Source organism: Sphaerodactylus townsendi, linkage group LG05 (assembly GCF_021028975.2).
Source record: "Sphaerodactylus townsendi isolate TG3544 linkage group LG05, MPM_Stown_v2.3, whole genome shotgun sequence".
Lineage (NCBI taxonomy): Eukaryota > Metazoa > Chordata > Lepidosauria > Squamata > Sphaerodactylidae > Sphaerodactylus > Sphaerodactylus townsendi.
The window spans coordinates 122,707,375-122,726,555 of record NC_059429.1 but is presented as its reverse complement, the minus strand read 5'-3'; the positions used below and the strand labels follow the sequence as shown (position 1 = coordinate 122,726,555).

The following is a 19,181-nucleotide window of genomic DNA, read 5'->3' as shown; positions in this document are numbered from 1 at the left end:
TGCGGCAGCACGCCTGCTCACAGGAGGCGCCTTCAGAGAACACATCCAGCCTGTGTTGCGACAGCTGCATTGGCTCCCGGTTGAATTCCGAATCATCTTCAAGGTGTGGGTTTTGACCTTTAAGGCTTTGCGCGGCCTGGGACCCTCGTACCTTTGGGACCGCATCACCCCATATGTCCCAACTCGGCCTCTGCGCTCTGCAGAGGCCAACCTACTGGTGGCCCCCGGCCCCTCTATGATGCGGCTGGCCTCCACGCGGGCCAGGACCTTTACGGCACTGGCCCCGGCCTGGTGGAACACCCTTCCTCCAGCTGTCCGGGCCCTGCGGGACCTGGGTGAGTTCCGCAGGGCCTGTAAGACTGTGTTGTTCCACCGGGCCTTTGGAGTGTCCAGCTGCTGATATGGTGCCCCCTTACTGCCCTGCCCCTAGGGCAGTTACATCAGGGTCCCCTCATATTGAGGGGTCCTGCCATCCCCCCTCATGGGGGTAGGTTTTAAATTGGGGTCGGACGCCTTTTATTATGTATTATGGTTTTTTGCTGTTTTATGAGTTTTAAGCTATTTTATGGATTACTATTAATGTTTGTTACCGCTGTTTTAAAGATTTTAGTGACTTGTTTTACCATGTTTTATGCTGTACACCGCCCAGAGCCCCTAGAGGATGGGGCGGCATAAAAGTTTAATAAATAAATAAAAAATAAATAAACATGTCTGCTGTGCAACAGGGCGAAATGTCCATCGCAGCAAGATTTCTTGCAGGGACATATTTCCTGGAGCCCAACTATCACTTTCCATTCTCTTCGTGGCAAGCAAGACCACTTCTAGCACTACTTTAATTTGCTTCGCTGCCAGAACAGGACAGATTTGCCAGTGAGCACAGCTTTGCCTCGAACATAGCTCGATAAAATAATAACAGAGAAGGCTTTTCCAAGTAATAGTGTGAGCAGGGTCTCTTTTTAGCTCCACCCTACCTCCCGCACTCTATTTTCACCCTCTCCAATGATTGGGAGGGCTTTAAAAAACTTTATTTCAAACCAGCCTTTCTTTTAAAATGAACCTCTCAGTATTAAAAGGAGAGGTGCTTGCATTGTAGCTCAATATAGCAGAATGCTCTGCAAGTTGGAAACAGCAACATCAGAGAAGGACTGAGTCCTTGCAGGATCCTGGCCTCATAAGAAAGGGCCTCCTAGATAAACCCTGCCTTGGGCTTAGCTCTGCTTGGATATAATATGTGTGATTTCCCTGGGAAGCTCTATGCACCTGGTTCTCTGTTTCACGCCTTGAACCTCCATTCCTAGCCTGCCTGCCTCCCTTCTGAACTACCTGACCTTGGACTACCTGACCATGCCTGTGGCTGCCACCTGCCCTGACCTCGAACTGTCTGAATGTGAAGTCTCGAACCCTGAAGCAATAAATGGACTCTGTATTGTTGATCAGTAGCATTTATTGATAGGCATCGAAGCACCCAGCTAGACAAAGCCAGTTCTGGCGACCCTGGCTTTTGCCCTCCCCTTTATTCCAATGTTAGTTCCCCCTCCCATTTTCCCAAGAAATGTGAGAAAGTGTTAATTTGGAGCTGAGGCACCCCCAAGGTCGGCAACAGATAGAGATAGAGAGCCACCTAGCATCCTGCCCCCACAAGATAACGGAAACAATCCCGGTTCTCATGAGACCAAAGTGTCAGGGGAGAGCCTAGTTATTTACTCAGTGTGTGAAGCCATAAATTAAAGATCAAGGAAAGAATGCCCCAGAGTGGCAGTGGTAACATATAGCTGGCTGGTTACATGTATCTTGTAGCAATTATATTGAGTTAGGAATGCATCTCAATCATCTAGATCAGGGGTAGGGAACCTGCGGCTCTCCAGATGTTCAGGAACTACAATTCCCATCAGCCTCTGTCAGCATGGCCAATTGGCAGACATCTAGATACCTAGATACAATCCCCGACACTGACAAACCACAGCTGATGCCTGCCTGCAGCACATGCGCATACTATATAGGTTTATGGGAAATAACCTTTATAGCTATCCTGAAATGTAGCTTTATTTCTAATTCGTTTCATATTAAACATAACACAAAGTATCACGACTCCCTGGAAGGATAGATTTTAATGAGTCTTACAATTGCTTTCATTCTTTATAAGAAGGTTTGTGCATACCCAAAGACCAATATGTTTATTGCAGAATAATTGATGAAAAAGAATTCCACAGTAGATATAATTGCTTTAACTAACGGCCCAATCCAAAAAGAGGAGGGGTTGCAGCAGCAGCAGCAGCAGAAGCAGCAGCAGAAGCAGAAGCAGAAGAAGAAGCAGAGGAGGAGGAGGAGGAGGAGGAGGAGGAGGAGTTTGGATGTATATCCCCCCTTTCTCTCCTGTAGGAGACTCAAAGGGGCTGACAGTCTCCTTGCCCTTCCCCCCTCACAACAAACACCCTGTGAGGTGAGTGGGGCTGAGAGAGCTCCGAAAAGCTGTGACTAGCCCAAGGTCACCCAGCTGGCACGTGTTGGAGTGCACAGGCTAATCTGAATTCCCCAGATAAGCCTCCACAGCTCAAGCGGCAGAGTGGGGAATCAAACCATCAAACCATTACACCATGGAAGCAGTGCATGCCTGCACTGGCAGACTTCACCTTCCCGAGGCACTGGCAGAGAGGCAGAAACACTGATGGGTGGTCATTGATGTGCTCCACAGCACCCAGACTGGGTTCTAGTGTTACTACATTGTATGGATTTTTATTGGTATTACAATGCTATGCCTTTGTTGCTATATTTTTGACATTATGTTTATAATGTTATGATCCTATGCTTATTGACCCTATATTTATTGATGTGTTTATTGCTGTACGACGTTATGATTTATGATGCTATATTATGATTTATGATGTTATGTTTATTGACCCTATGTTATTGATACATTTACTAGTGGTTGTTCTACGATATTATGTTTATTGATGTTGTTATTATGTTGCTGTGCGCTGCCCTGAGTGTTTCGGGGGAGGGTGGTATATTAATGGTTGTTCTACAACAGTGGTGGAGAACCTATGGCACTCCAGATGTTCATGGACTACAGTTCACATCAGCCCCTGCCAGCATTGCCAATTGGCCATGCTAGCAGGGGCTGATGGGAATTGTAGTTCATGAACATCTGGAGTGCCATAGGTTCGCCACCACGGTTCTACAATGTTATGTTTATTGATATTGTTATTATGTTGTTGTGCACTGCCCTGAGCTTTCTGGAAGAGGGTGGTATATGAATTAAATATGCCATACCGGACACAGCGCCAGTGGCGAAGCTGCAACGGGACAGGGGCGCCGCGCCTCGGGCGCGTGCCATTTGTGTCATGGGGGGTGGAAAATCGCCCCCCAGAACACCCCCTGTCAGGGGTCCCCATGGGGCGCTCATGGGCAGGTCATGCCCTGGGCGCAGTTCCCTTTCCCTCCACCCCTGCACAGCACCCAGCTCCACATCAGCACTCTCGTGCTGCTGCTAGTCCCAGGGGTTGAGCTGACGTTAGTAGGCTTCCACCCTGGGTTTGCAGCAGTTATGCTGTGGCCCCAGCTCTCGGACTTATGTCACCCTTTTGGGTGGTGTAAGTCCATTGAGCCCAATGGAGGGCTCTCTGGTGGGAGAAGGTTTTTTGTCTCCCTGCACCACCAGAAAGCCCTCTTGGAGGCAGTCGGGTGTCACCGCATCCCACTGCCTGGGCTCCAGATGGTGCTGCCCGGTTTAAAAAGTTGTTGCTGTGACTGTTAGTCTCTGCCTATCTTGTAGCGTAGGAGGTTAAGAGCTCGTGTATCTAATCTGGAGGAACCGGGTTTGATTCCCAGCTCTGCCACCTGAGCTGTGGAGGCTTATCTGGGGAATTCAGATTAGCCTGCGCACTCCCACATTCGCCAGCTGGGTGATCTTGGGCTAGTCACAGCTTCTCGGAGCTCTCTCAGCCCCACCTGCCTCACAGGGTGTTTGTTGTGAGGGGGGAAGGGCAAGGAGATTGTAAGCCCCTTTGAGTCTCCTGCAGGAGAGAAAGGGGGATATAAATCCAAACTCCTCCTCCTCCTCCTCCTCCTCCTCCTCCTCCTCCTCTTCTTCTTCTTCTTCTTCTTCTTCTTCTTCCTCTTCCTCTTCCTCTTCCTCTTCTTCTATATTTGAGTTTTGCACAGAATGTCTCCAACTGAACTATTTATGTTTGCATGCACTACTAACCCCACAGTTCACAGTTTCTTCCCTCTATATCCATGTGTGCTGCTGTACCTTGTGAATAAGCAGTTACTTCATGCAACTCACAAAGTATGTACACTTGTGCTACAATGAATCTGTTAGACTTACTAGTGGCACAAGGTGGCAGGAAATCCAAGTTATAATCCTGGCTCAGCCACAATGATCACTAGCAAAACAGAACTAAGCACTCCAAGGGGCTCAGAAGAGCGTCTAGGGTTGCATTAAGAGTATTAGGGTTGGAGCGTTGTGGGATTTCCAGGCTGTATGGCCGTGTTCCAGTCGCAGTTTCTCCTGAAGTTTCGCCTGCATCTGTGGGTGGCATCTTCAGAGGATTTTCTGAAGATGCCACCCACATATGCAGGCGAAATGTTGGGAGAAAATGCTACTAGAACACGGCCATACAGCCTGGAAACCACACAACACCCCAAATTAAATCCTCTATGGCAGGACTCCCCTGGCAGTTTGCTTCCCTGGTCCGATAGCCTCATATGCATCTAGAAGTCTCTCAGGATGTGGTGACAGCCTAGCAACACAGAACACATCTGGAAATTAATTTAAAAAATAAGGAACCTGAAGTTTGGGTCCAGGTTGAACTTTTCTATCTCTTTGGAATTACAAAGGACATATTGAAGTCCTGTCCAGGATCTCAGTGGGGACAATTCTGTTCATTGTAATATCAACACATGCTGGAAATGGTATTGTCCTCTGCTAGGGCAGGGATGTATAAGGAAGCTTATAAAAGATTCTTGAATCAAGAGAGTAGCAACACTTTTTATTGCCTAACAACAAATTTCTGTCAGTTCTCATTTAAATTAACAAGCATTTCCAGCACTCAGTCATGGCATTGCAGAATTAAAAAAAAAAAATTTCAGAACACACACAAAAACAAGAGAACAAATTATGACAATTGTTATCAAGGGCTGTGAAGTAAGTAAAGAGAGTGACCGACAACTAGTAAGGAGGAATACATTTTTGCACGCCTGTTGACTGTTATAGACTTAGAAACATGTGATTCTGCTTAGAAATAGACAGTAAAGTAAAATGGACAGGCAAAGAAGCATCTTTAATTCACTTTTCACAATATCTAGCTAATTTAAAAAGAAAAAAAGCCTTATTTTGTCCCTCCCACTTTTGATCATTTGCAAACTTGGCAGATTTACAAACAGTCTGTGCACTACAAACACAATTTGGAAATAAAGTTTAGGGTTCTTGCTGTCTCAAGGACTGTCATTTTTAACACAACTGTCTTTCCTCTTTCAACTCCCAGCAACCATTATTCCTTTAAGATGAATCATAAAGCGTTAGGGCTGTCTGAATTATTTTCCTGGCAGTTTGAGATTCGTCCCTCTCTTTCAGCAAAACTGAATGCATTAAACTCCACAGTTTCTCTGTATGCTGCCAAACAAGATTTTCATCATGATTTTTTAAAAAAAAACTGTGGAGGGAAAAACTGAATTATTTCAGTCCAGTTCTTTGCACTGTCCTTTGTAGATGCCACACAAGAGTTCTTAGCCCCCACACAGCATAAATCAACAGGCTTTGCTTCTCTAGGAACACAACCAACCACCTTGGTCCGTATTTTAAAGTTTGAGAGGCTGGACCAAAGGATGCTAAGGACGCAGATGTTGCCCGCTTTGGTAAAGATGCTGTGCGATTCAGAGAAAGCAGCTCTTTCCTTCTCCCCCTGACAGTCGCTGCACGGAAAGACTCACAACTTAATGTAACCTGCCTCGCTCGTTGCAAGCTGGCGCCTCATCTCAAGCCACAGAAATTAACGACAACGCACATGCTAACCTTTTGAAGGCCAAGTCCACAGGCGCGCTTCAGGAGTCTTGGGAAATGCACAGGAACACAAAAGGACTCCAAGTCTTCTGTTCAGTTTCCTTGGCTTTCATCCCCCCCCCCCCTCCCCGCTCACCTTTCAGAGACTGATGCACAGAGAGCTTTCTGGTGGGTGGTGGGCTTTGGGGCGGGGAGGGAGGAAGAGGGCGATTCCAACCCACACTTGGCGTGGGAAGAGTTTTAATGGTTCTAGCTGGTAATATGGTTTCCTGCTACGGTGTCTGTACTACTGCAGCTCTGTGTGGGCGTAAAGAAATGACACGACTGGGTTTCAAACCATTAGAGCAACATTTGCAAACAGATAAAAAAAACACATAACCATCAGGTAAGGATGAAAAAAAAATCTCTTTCCTTTTTCCCCCTTTAAAGGGGCAGTAGAGCTAATGCCTTTCTGTTCCATCAACATTCGTCTTTCTGGAGCCCAGAAGAAGAAGAGGAAGAAGAGGAAGAAGAGGAAGAAGAGGAGGAAGAGGAAGAAGAGGAGGAAGAGGAGGAGGAGTTTGGATTTATATCCCCCTTTCTCTCCTATAGGAGACTCAGAGGGGCTTACAATCTCCTTGCCCTTCCCCCCTCACAACAAACACTCTGTGAGGTATGTGGGGCTGAGAGAGCTCCAGAAAGCTGTGACTAGCCCAAGGTCACCCACCTGGCATGTGTGGGAGTGCATAGGCCAGGGGTAGGGAACCTGTGGCTCTCCAGATGTTCAGGAACTACAATTCCCATCAGCCCCTACCAGCATGGCCAATTGGGAATTGTAGTTCCTGAACATCTGGAGAGCCACAGGTTCCCTACCCCCCCCCACCCCCCCCCCCCCCAAACCCCCCCCCCCCCCCCCCCCCCCCCCCCCCCCCCCCCCCCCCCCCCCCCCCCCCCCCCCCCCACCCCCCCCCCCCCCCCCCCCCCCCCCCTCCCCACCCCCCCCCCCCCCCGCCCCCCCCTCCCCCCCCCCCCCCCCCCCCCACCCCCCCCGCCCCACAACCCCCCTCCCCCCCACCCCCCCCCCCCCCCCCCCCCCCCCCCCCCCACCCCCCCCCCCCCCCACCCCCCCCCCCCCCCACGCCCCCCCCCCCCCACCCCCCCCGCCCCCCCCTCCCCCCTCCCCCCACCCCCCCCCCCCCCCACCCCCCCCCCCCCCCACCCCCCCCCCCCCCCACCCCCCCCCCCCCCCACCCCCCCCCCCCCCCACCCCCCCCCCCCCCCACCCCCCCCCCCCCCCACCCCCCCCCCCCCCCACCCCCCCCCCCCCCCACCCCCCCCCCCCCCCACCCCCCCCCCCCCCCACCCCCCCCCCCCCCCACCCCCCCCCCCCCCCACCCCCCCCCCCCCCCACCCCCCCCCCCCCCCACCCCCCCCCCCCCCCACCCCCCCCCCCCCCCACCCCCCCCCCCCCCCACCCCCCCCCCCCCCCACCCCCCCCCCCCCCCACCCCCCCCCCCCCCCACCCCCCCCCCCCCCCACCCCCCCCCCCCCCCACCCCCCCCCCCCCCCACCCCCCCCCCCCCCCACCCCCCCCCCCCCCCACCCCCCCCCCCCCCCACCCCCCCCCCCCCCCACCCCCCCCCCCCCCCACCCCCCCCCCCCCCCACCCCCCCCCCCCCCCACCCCCCCCCCCCCCCACCCCCCCCCCCCCCCACCCCCCCCCCCCCCCACCCCCCCCCCCCCCCACCCCCCCCCCCCCCCACCCCCCCCCCCCCCCACCCCCCCCCCCCCCCACCCCCCCCCCCCCCCACCCCCCCCCCCCCCCACCCCCCCCCCCCCCCACCCCCCCCCCCCCCCACCCCCCCCCCCCCCCACCCCCCCCCCCCCCCACCCCCCCCCCCCCCCACCCCCCCCCCCCCCCACCCCCCCCCCCCCCCACCCCCCCCCCCCCCCACCCCCCCCCCCCCCCACCCCCCCCCCCCCCCACCCCCCCCCCCCCCCACCCCCCCCCCCCCCCACCCCCCCCCCCCCCCACCCCCCCCCCCCCCCACCCCCCCCCCCCCCCACCCCCCCCCCCCCCCACCCCCCCCCCCCCCCACCCCCCCCCCCCCCCACCCCCCCCCCCCCCCACCCCCCCCCCCCCCCACCCCCCCCCCCCCCCACCCCCCCCCCCCCCCACCCCCCCCCCCCCCCACCCCCCCCCCCCCCCACCCCCCCCCCCCCCCACCCCCCCCCCCCCCCACCCCCCCCCCCCCCCACCCCCCCCCCCCCCCACCCCCCCCCCCCCCCACCCCCCCCCCCCCCCACCCCCCCCCCCCCCCACCCCCCCCCCCCCCCACCCCCCCCCCCCCCCACCCCCCCCCCCCCCCACCCCCCCCCCCCCCCACCCCCCCCCCCCCCCACCCCCCCCCCCCCCCACCCCCCCCCCCCCCCACCCCCCCCCCCCCCCACCCCCCCCCCCCCCCACCCCCCCCCCCCCCCACCCCCCCCCCCCCCCACCCCCCCCCCCCCCCACCCCCCCCCCCCCCCACCCCCCCCCCCCCCCACCCCCCCCCCCCCCCACCCCCCCCCCCCCCCACCCCCCCCCCCCCCCACCCCCCCCCCCCCCCACCCCCCCCCCCCCCCACCCCCCCCCCCCCCCACCCCCCCCCCCCCCCACCCCCCCCCCCCCCCACCCCCCCCCCCCCCCACCCCCCCCCCCCCCCACCCCCCCCCCCCCCCACCCCCCCCCCCCCCCACCCCCCCCCCCCCCCACCCCCCCCCCCCCCCACCCCCCCCCCCCCCCACCCCCCCCCCCCCCCACCCCCCCCCCCCCCCACCCCCCCCCCCCCCCACCCCCCCCCCCCCCCACCCCCCCCCCCCCCCACCCCCCCCCCCCCCCACCCCCCCCCCCCCCCACCCCCCCCCCCCCCCACCCCCCCCCCCCCCCACCCCCCCCCCCCCCCACCCCCCCCCCCCCCCACCCCCCCCCCCCCCCACCCCCCCCCCCCCCCACCCCCCCCCCCCCCCACCCCCCCCCCCCCCCACCCCCCCCCCCCCCCACCCCCCCCCCCCCCCACCCCCCCCCCCCCCCACCCCCCCCCCCCCCCACCCCCCCCCCCCCCCACCCCCCCCCCCCCCCACCCCCCCCCCCCCCCACCCCCCCCCCCCCCCACCCCCCCCCCCCCCCACCCCCCCCCCCCCCCACCCCCCCCCCCCCCCACCCCCCCCCCCCCCCACCCCCCCCCCCCCCCACCCCCCCCCCCCCCCACCCCCCCCCCCCCCCACCCCCCCCCCCCCCCACCCCCCCCCCCCCCCACCCCCCCCCCCCCCCACCCCCCCCCCCCCCCACCCCCCCCCCCCCCCACCCCCCCCCCCCCCCACCCCCCCCCCCCCCCACCCCCCCCCCCCCCCACCCCCCCCCCCCCCCACCCCCCCCCCCCCCCACCCCCCCCCCCCCCCACCCCCCCCCCCCCCCACCCCCCCCCCCCCCCACCCCCCCCCCCCCCCACCCCCCCCCCCCCCCACCCCCCCCCCCCCCCACCCCCCCCCCCCCCCACCCCCCCCCCCCCCCACCCCCCCCCCCCCCCACCCCCCCCCCCCCCCACCCCCCCCCCCCCCCACCCCCCCCCCCCCCCACCCCCCCCCCCCCCCACCCCCCCCCCCCCCCACCCCCCCCCCCCCCCACCCCCCCCCCCCCCCACCCCCCCCCCCCCCCACCCCCCCCCCCCCCCACCCCCCCCCCCCCCCACCCCCCCCCCCCCCCACCCCCCCCCCCCCCCACCCCCCCCCCCCCCCACCCCCCCCCCCCCCCACCCCCCCCCCCCCCCACCCCCCCCCCCCCCCACCCCCCCCCCCCCCCACCCCCCCCCCCCCCCACCCCCCCCCCCCCCCACCCCCCCCCCCCCCCACCCCCCCCCCCCCCCACCCCCCCCCCCCCCCACCCCCCCCCCCCCCCACCCCCCCCCCCCCCCACCCCCCCCCCCCCCCACCCCCCCCCCCCCCCACCCCCCCCCCCCCCCACCCCCCCCCCCCCCCACCCCCCCCCCCCCCCACCCCCCCCCCCCCCCACCCCCCCCCCCCCCCACCCCCCCCCCCCCCCACCCCCCCCCCCCCCCACCCCCCCCCCCCCCCACCCCCCCCCCCCCCCACCCCCCCCCCCCCCCACCCCCCCCCCCCCCCACCCCCCCCCCCCCCCACCCCCCCCCCCCCCCACCCCCCCCCCCCCCCACCCCCCCCCCCCCCCACCCCCCCCCCCCCCCACCCCCCCCCCCCCCCACCCCCCCCCCCCCCCACCCCCCCCCCCCCCCACCCCCCCCCCCCCCCACCCCCCCCCCCCCCCACCCCCCCCCCCCCCCACCCCCCCCCCCCCCCACCCCCCCCCCCCCCCACCCCCCCCCCCCCCCACCCCCCCCCCCCCCCACCCCCCCCCCCCCCCACCCCCCCCCCCCCCCACCCCCCCCCCCCCCCACCCCCCCCCCCCCCCACCCCCCCCCCCCCCCACCCCCCCCCCCCCCCACCCCCCCCCCCCCCCACCCCCCCCCCCCCCCACCCCCCCCCCCCCCCACCCCCCCCCCCCCCCACCCCCCCCCCCCCCCACCCCCCCCCCCCCCCACCCCCCCCCCCCCCCACCCCCCCCCCCCCCCACCCCCCCCCCCCCCCACCCCCCCCCCCCCCCACCCCCCCCCCCCCCCACCCCCCCCCCCCCCCACCCCCCCCCCCCCCCACCCCCCCCCCCCCCCACCCCCCCCCCCCCCCACCCCCCCCCCCCCCCACCCCCCCCCCCCCCCACCCCCCCCCCCCCCCACCCCCCCCCCCCCCCACCCCCCCCCCCCCCCACCCCCCCCCCCCCCCACCCCCCCCCCCCCCCACCCCCCCCCCCCCCCACCCCCCCCCCCCCCCACCCCCCCCCCCCCCCACCCCCCCCCCCCCCCACCCCCCCCCCCCCCCACCCCCCCCCCCCCCCACCCCCCCCCCCCCCCACCCCCCCCCCCCCCCACCCCCCCCCCCCCCCACCCCCCCCCCCCCCCACCCCCCCCCCCCCCCACCCCCCCCCCCCCCCACCCCCCCCCCCCCCCACCCCCCCCCCCCCCCACCCCCCCCCCCCCCCACCCCCCCCCCCCCCCACCCCCCCCCCCCCCCACCCCCCCCCCCCCCCACCCCCCCCCCCCCCCACCCCCCCCCCCCCCCACCCCCCCCCCCCCCCACCCCCCCCCCCCCCCACCCCCCCCCCCCCCCACCCCCCCCCCCCCCCACCCCCCCCCCCCCCCACCCCCCCCCCCCCCCACCCCCCCCCCCCCCCACCCCCCCCCCCCCCCACCCCCCCCCCCCCCCACCCCCCCCCCCCCCCACCCCCCCCCCCCCCCACCCCCCCCCCCCCCCACCCCCCCCCCCCCCCACCCCCCCCCCCCCCCACCCCCCCCCCCCCCCACCCCCCCCCCCCCCCACCCCCCCCCCCCCCCACCCCCCCCCCCCCCCACCCCCCCCCCCCCCCACCCCCCCCCCCCCCCACCCCCCCCCCCCCCCACCCCCCCCCCCCCCCACCCCCCCCCCCCCCCACCCCCCCCCCCCCCCACCCCCCCCCCCCCCCACCCCCCCCCCCCCCCACCCCCCCCCCCCCCCACCCCCCCCCCCCCCCACCCCCCCCCCCCCCCACCCCCCCCCCCCCCCACCCCCCCCCCCCCCCACCCCCCCCCCCCCCCACCCCCCCCCCCCCCCACCCCCCCCCCCCCCCACCCCCCCCCCCCCCCACCCCCCCCCCCCCCCACCCCCCCCCCCCCCCACCCCCCCCCCCCCCCACCCCCCCCCCCCCCCACCCCCCCCCCCCCCCACCCCCCCCCCCCCCCACCCCCCCCCCCCCCCACCCCCCCCCCCCCCCACCCCCCCCCCCCCCCACCCCCCCCCCCCCCCACCCCCCCCCCCCCCCACCCCCCCCCCCCCCCACCCCCCCCCCCCCCCACCCCCCCCCCCCCCCACCCCCCCCCCCCCCCACCCCCCCCCCCCCCCACCCCCCCCCCCCCCCACCCCCCCCCCCCCCCACCCCCCCCCCCCCCCACCCCCCCCCCCCCCCACCCCCCCCCCCCCCCACCCCCCCCCCCCCCCACCCCCCCCCCCCCCCACCCCCCCCCCCCCCCACCCCCCCCCCCCCCCACCCCCCCCCCCCCCCACCCCCCCCCCCCCCCACCCCCCCCCCCCCCCACCCCCCCCCCCCCCCACCCCCCCCCCCCCCCACCCCCCCCCCCCCCCACCCCCCCCCCCCCCCACCCCCCCCCCCCCCCACCCCCCCCCCCCCCCACCCCCCCCCCCCCCCACCCCCCCCCCCCCCCACCCCCCCCCCCCCCCACCCCCCCCCCCCCCCACCCCCCCCCCCCCCCACCCCCCCCCCCCCCCACCCCCCCCCCCCCCCACCCCCCCCCCCCCCCACCCCCCCCCCCCCCCACCCCCCCCCCCCCCCACCCCCCCCCCCCCCCACCCCCCCCCCCCCCCACCCCCCCCCCCCCCCACCCCCCCCCCCCCCCACCCCCCCCCCCCCCCACCCCCCCCCCCCCCCACCCCCCCCCCCCCCCACCCCCCCCCCCCCCCACCCCCCCCCCCCCCCACCCCCCCCCCCCCCCACCCCCCCCCCCCCCCACCCCCCCCCCCCCCCACCCCCCCCCCCCCCCACCCCCCCCCCCCCCCACCCCCCCCCCCCCCCACCCCCCCCCCCCCCCACCCCCCCCCCCCCCCACCCCCCCCCCCCCCCACCCCCCCCCCCCCCCACCCCCCCCCCCCCCCACCCCCCCCCCCCCCCACCCCCCCCCCCCCCCACCCCCCCCCCCCCCCACCCCCCCCCCCCCCCACCCCCCCCCCCCCCCACCCCCCCCCCCCCCCACCCCCCCCCCCCCCCACCCCCCCCCCCCCCCACCCCCCCCCCCCCCCACCCCCCCCCCCCCCCACCCCCCCCCCCCCCCACCCCCCCCCCCCCCCACCCCCCCCCCCCCCCACCCCCCCCCCCCCCCACCCCCCCCCCCCCCCACCCCCCCCCCCCCCCACCCCCCCCCCCCCCCACCCCCCCCCCCCCCCACCCCCCCCCCCCCCCACCCCCCCCCCCCCCCACCCCCCCCCCCCCCCACCCCCCCCCCCCCCCACCCCCCCCCCCCCCCACCCCCCCCCCCCCCCACCCCCCCCCCCCCCCACCCCCCCCCCCCCCCACCCCCCCCCCCCCCCACCCCCCCCCCCCCCCACCCCCCCCCCCCCCCACCCCCCCCCCCCCCCACCCCCCCCCCCCCCCACCCCCCCCCCCCCCCACCCCCCCCCCCCCCCACCCCCCCCCCCCCCCACCCCCCCCCCCCCCCACCCCCCCCCCCCCCCACCCCCCCCCCCCCCCACCCCCCCCCCCCCCCACCCCCCCCCCCCCCCACCCCCCCCCCCCCCCACCCCCCCCCCCCCCCACCCCCCCCCCCCCCCACCCCCCCCCCCCCCCACCCCCCCCCCCCCCCACCCCCCCCCCCCCCCACCCCCCCCCCCCCCCACCCCCCCCCCCCCCCACCCCCCCCCCCCCCCACCCCCCCCCCCCCCCACCCCCCCCCCCCCCCACCCCCCCCCCCCCCCACCCCCCCCCCCCCCCACCCCCCCCCCCCCCCACCCCCCCCCCCCCCCACCCCCCCCCCCCCCCACCCCCCCCCCCCCCCACCCCCCCCCCCCCCCACCCCCCCCCCCCCCCACCCCCCCCCCCCCCCACCCCCCCCCCCCCCCACCCCCCCCCCCCCCCACCCCCCCCCCCCCCCACCCCCCCCCCCCCCCACCCCCCCCCCCCCCCACCCCCCCCCCCCCCCACCCCCCCCCCCCCCCACCCCCCCCCCCCCCCACCCCCCCCCCCCCCCACCCCCCCCCCCCCCCACCCCCCCCCCCCCCCACCCCCCCCCCCCCCCACCCCCCCCCCCCCCCACCCCCCCCCCCCCCCACCCCCCCCCCCCCCCACCCCCCCCCCCCCCCACCCCCCCCCCCCCCCACCCCCCCCCCCCCCCACCCCCCCCCCCCCCCACCCCCCCCCCCCCCCACCCCCCCCCCCCCCCACCCCCCCCCCCCCCCACCCCCCCCCCCCCCCACCCCCCCCCCCCCCCACCCCCCCCCCCCCCCACCCCCCCCCCCCCCCACCCCCCCCCCCCCCCACCCCCCCCCCCCCCCACCCCCCCCCCCCCCCACCCCCCCCCCCCCCCACCCCCCCCCCCCCCCACCCCCCCCCCCCCCCACCCCCCCCCCCCCCCACCCCCCCCCCCCCCCACCCCCCCCCCCCCCCACCCCCCCCCCCCCCCACCCCCCCCCCCCCCCACCCCCCCCCCCCCCCACCCCCCCCCCCCCCCACCCCCCCCCCCCCCCACCCCCCCCCCCCCCCACCCCCCCCCCCCCCCACCCCCCCCCCCCCCCACCCCCCCCCCCCCCCACCCCCCCCCCCCCCCACCCCCCCCCCCCCCCACCCCCCCCCCCCCCCACCCCCCCCCCCCCCCACCCCCCCCCCCCCCCACCCCCCCCCCCCCCCACCCCCCCCCCCCCCCACCCCCCCCCCCCCCCACCCCCCCCCCCCCCCACCCCCCCCCCCCCCCACCCCCCCCCCCCCCCACCCCCCCCCCCCCCCACCCCCCCCCCCCCCCACCCCCCCCCCCCCCCACCCCCCCCCCCCCCCACCCCCCCCCCCCCCCACCCCCCCCCCCCCCCACCCCCCCCCCCCCCCACCCCCCCCCCCCCCCACCCCCCCCCCCCCCCACCCCCCCCCCCCCCCACCCCCCCCCCCCCCCACCCCCCCCCCCCCCCACCCCCCCCCCCCCCCACCCCCCCCCCCCCCCACCCCCCCCCCCCCCCACCCCCCCCCCCCCCCACCCCCCCCCCCCCCCACCCCCCCCCCCCCCCACCCCCCCCCCCCCCCACCCCCCCCCCCCCCCACCCCCCCCCCCCCCCACCCCCCCCCCCCCCCACCCCCCCCCCCCCCCACCCCCCCCCCCCCCCACCCCCCCCCCCCCCCACCCCCCCCCCCCCCCACCCCCCCCCCCCCCCACCCCCCCCCCCCCCCACCCCCCCCCCCCCCCACCCCCCCCCCCCCCCACCCCCCCCCCCCCCCACCCCCCCCCCCCCCCACCCCCCCCCCCCCCCACCCCCCCCCCCCCCCACCCCCCCCCCCCCCCACCCCCCCCCCCCCCCACCCCCCCCCCCCCCCACCCCCCCCCCCCCCCACCCCCCCCCCCCCCCACCCCCCCCCCCCCCCACCCCCCCCCCCCCCCACCCCCCCCCCCCCCCACCCCCCCCCCCCCCCACCCCCCCCCCCCCCCACCCCCCCCCCCCCCCACCCCCCCCCCCCCCCACCCCCCCCCCCCCCCACCCCCCCCCCCCCCCACCCCCCCCCCCCCCCACCCCCCCCCCCCCCCACCCCCCCCCCCCCCCACCCCCCCCCCCCCCCACCCCCCCCCCCCCCCACCCCCCCCCCCCCCCACCCCCCCCCCCCCCCACCCCCCCCCCCCCCCACCCCCCCCCCCCCCCACCCCCCCCCCCCCCCACCCCCCCCCCCCCCCACCCCCCCCCCCCCCCACCCCCCCCCCCCCCCACCCCCCCCCCCCCCCACCCCCCCCCCCCCCCACCCCCCCCCCCCCCCACCCCCCCCCCCCCCCACCCCCCCCCCCCCCCACCCCCCCCCCCCCCCACCCCCCCCCCCCCCCACCCCCCCCCCCCCCCACCCCCCCCCCCCCCCACCCCCCCCCCCCCCCACCCCCCCCCCCCCCCACCCCCCCCCCCCCCCACCCCCCCCCCCCCCCACCCCCCCCCCCCCCCACCCCCCCCCCCCCCCACCCCCCCCCCCCCCCACCCCCCCCCCCCCCCACCCCCCCCCCCCCCCACCCCCCCCCCCCCCCACCCCCCCCCCCCCCCACCCCCCCCCCCCCCCACCCCCCCCCCCCCCCACCCCCCCCCCCCCCCACCCCCCCCCCCCCCCACCCCCCCCCCCCCCCACCCCCCCCCCCCCCCACCCCCCCCCCCCCCCACCCCCCCCCCCCCCCACCCCCCCCCCCCCCCACCCCCCCCCCCCCCCACCCCCCCCCCCCCCCACCCCCCCCCCCCCCCACCCCCCCCCCCCCCCACCCCCCCCCCCCCCCACCCCCCCCCCCCCCCACCCCCCCCCCCCCCCACCCCCCCCCCCCCCCACCCCCCCCCCCCCCCACCCCCCCCCCCCCCCACCCCCCCCCCCCCCCACCCCCCCCCCCCCCCACCCCCCCCCCCCCCCACCCCCCCCCCCCCCCACCCCCCCCCCCCCCCACCCCCCCCCCCCCCCACCCCCCCCCCCCCCCACCCCCCCCCCCCCCCACCCCCCCCCCCCCCCACCCCCCCCCCCCCCCACCCCCCCCCCCCCCCACCCCCCCCCCCCCCCACCCCCCCCCCCCCCCACCCCCCCCCCCCCCCACCCCCCCCCCCCCCCACCCCCCCCCCCCCCCACCCCCCCCCCCCCCCACCCCCCCCCCCCCCCACCCCCCCCCCCCCCCACCCCCCCCCCCCCCCACCCCCCCCCCCCCCCACCCCCCCCCCCCCCCACCCCCCCCCCCCCCCACCCCCCCCCCCCCCCACCCCCCCCCCCCCCCACCCCCCCCCCCCCCCACCCCCCCCCCCCCCCACCCCCCCCCCCCCCCACCCCCCCCCCCCCCCACCCCCCCCCCCCCCCACCCCCCCCCCCCCCCACCCCCCCCCCCCCCCACCCCCCCCCCCCCCCACCCCCCCCCCCCCCCACCCCCCCCCCCCCCCACCCCCCCCCCCCCCCACCCCCCCCCCCCCCCACCCCCCCCCCCCCCCACCCCCCCCCCCCCCCACCCCCCCCCCCCCCCACCCCCCCCCCCCCCCACCCCCCCCCCCCCCCACCCCCCCCCCCCCCCACCCCCCCCCCCCCCCACCCCCCCCCCCCCCCACCCCCCCCCCCCCCCACCCCCCCCCCCCCCCACCCCCCCCCCCCCCCACCCCCCCCCCCCCCCACCCCCCCCCCCCCCCACCCCCCCCCCCCCCCACCCCCCCCCCCCCCCACCCCCCCCCCCCCCCACCCCCCCCCCCCCCCACCCCCCCCCCCCCCCACCCCCCCCCCCCCCCACCCCCCCCCCCCCCCACCCCCCCCCCCCCCCACCCCCCCCCCCCCCCACCCCCCCCCCCCCCCACCCCCCCCCCCCCCCACCCCCCCCCCCCCCCACCCCCCCCCCCCCCCACCCCCCCCCCCCCCCACCCCCCCCCCCCCCCACCCCCCCCCCCCCCCACCCCCCCCCCCCCCCACCCCCCCCCCCCCCCACCCCCCCCCCCCCCCACCCCCCCCCCCCCCCACCCCCCCCCCCCCCCACCCCCCCCCCCCCCCACCCCCCCCCCCCCCCACCCCCCCCCCCCCCCACCCCCCCCCCCCCCCACCCCCCCCCCCCCCCACCCCCCCCCCCCCCCACCCCCCCCCCCCCCCACCCCCCCCCCCCCCCACCCCCCCCCCCCCCCACCCCCCCCCCCCCCCACCCCCCCCCCCCCCCACCCCCCCCCCCCCCCACCCCCCCCCCCCCCCACCCCCCCCCCCCCCCACCCCCCCCCCCCCCCACCCCCCCCCCCCCCCACCCCCCCCCCCCCCCACCCCCCCCCCCCCCCACCCCCCCCCCCCCCCACCCCCCCCCCCCCCCACCCCCCCCCCCCCCCACCCCCCCCCCCCCCCACCCCCCCCCCCCCCCACCCCCCCCCCCCCCCACCCCCCCCCCCCCCCACCCCCCCCCCCCCCCACCCCCCCCCCCCCCCACCCCCCCCCCCCCCCACCCCCCCCCCCCCCCACCCCCCCCCCCCCCCACCCCCCCCCCCCCCCACCCCCCCCCCCCCCCACCCCCCCCCCCCCCCACCCCCCCCCCCCCCCACCCCCCCCCCCCCCCACCCCCCCCCCCCCCCACCCCCCCCCCCCCCCACCCCCCCCCCCCCCCACCCCCCCCCCCCCCCACCCCCCCCCCCCCCCACCCCCCCCCCCCCCCACCCCCCCCCCCCCCCACCCCCCCCCCCCCCCACCCCCCCCCCCCCCCACCCCCCCCCCCCCCCACCCCCCCCCCCCCCCACCCCCCCCCCCCCCCACCCCCCCCCCCCCCCACCCCCCCCCCCCCCCACCCCCCCCCCCCCCCACCCCCCCCCCCCCCCACCCCCCCCCCCCCCCACCCCCCCCCCCCCCCACCCCCCCCCCCCCCCACCCCCCCCCCCCCCCACCCCCCCCCCCCCCCACCCCCCCCCCCCCCCACCCCCCCCCCCCCCCACCCCCCCCCCCCCCCACCCCCCCCCCCCCCCACCCCCCCCCCCCCCCACCCCCCCCCCCCCCCACCCCCCCCCCCCCCCACCCCCCCCCCCCCCCACCCCCCCCCCCCCCCACCCCCCCCCCCCCCCACCCCCCCCCCCCCCCACCCCCCCCCCCCCCCACCCCCCCCCCCCCCCACCCCCCCCCCCCCCCACCCCCCCCCCCCCCCACCCCCCCCCCCCCCCACCCCCCCCCCCCCCCACCCCCCCCCCCCCCCACCCCCCCCCCCCCCCACCCCCCCCCCCCCCCACCCCCCCCCCCCCCCACCCCCCCCCCCCCCCACCCCCCCCCCCCCCCACCCCCCCCCCCCCCCACCCCCCCCCCCCCCCACCCCCCCCCCCCCCCACCCCCCCCCCCCCCCACCCCCCCCCCCCCCCACCCCCCCCCCCCCCCACCCCCCCCCCCCCCCACCCCCCCCCCCCCCCACCCCCCCCCCCCCCCACCCCCCCCCCCCCCCACCCCCCCCCCCCCCCACCCCCCCCCCCCCCCACCCCCCCCCCCCCCCACCCCCCCCCCCCCCCACCCCCCCCCCCCCCCACCCCCCCCCCCCCCCACCCCCCCCCCCCCCCACCCCCCCCCCCCCCCACCCCCCCCCCCCCCCACCCCCCCCCCCCCCCACCCCCCCCCCCCCCCACCCCCCCCCCCCCCCACCCCCCCCCCCCCCCACCCCCCCCCCCCCCCACCCCCCCCCCCCCCCACCCCCCCCCCCCCCCACCCCCCCCCCCCCCCACCCCCCCCCCCCCCCACCCCCCCCCCCCCCCACCCCCCCCCCCCCCCACCCCCCCCCCCCCCCACCCCCCCCCCCCCCCACCCCCCCCCCCCCCCACCCCCCCCCCCCCCCACCCCCCCCCCCCCCCACCCCCCCCCCCCCCCACCCCCCCCCCCCCCCACCCCCCCCCCCCCCCACCCCCCCCCCCCCCC

General features: G+C 77.0%; 1 protein-coding gene across 2 annotated transcripts in view; it reads right to left on the bottom strand.

Annotated features, from left to right (window-relative positions):
- The window catches only part of ZNF831 (zinc finger protein 831), a 72,910-nt gene that overhangs the window by 49,840 nt on the left and 3,889 nt on the right, over positions 1–19,181 (bottom strand). Inside the window, exon 1 of one of the 2 annotated variants that reach the window (XM_048497981.1) lies at positions 6,014–6,103. The exons of the other annotated variant lie outside the window; for it this stretch is intronic. The gene's annotated coding sequence lies outside the window, so the exon portion shown is untranslated. Of the gene's footprint in view, positions 1–6,013; positions 6,104–19,181 lie in introns of those variants that run through there. 2 annotated transcript variants of the gene reach the window in all.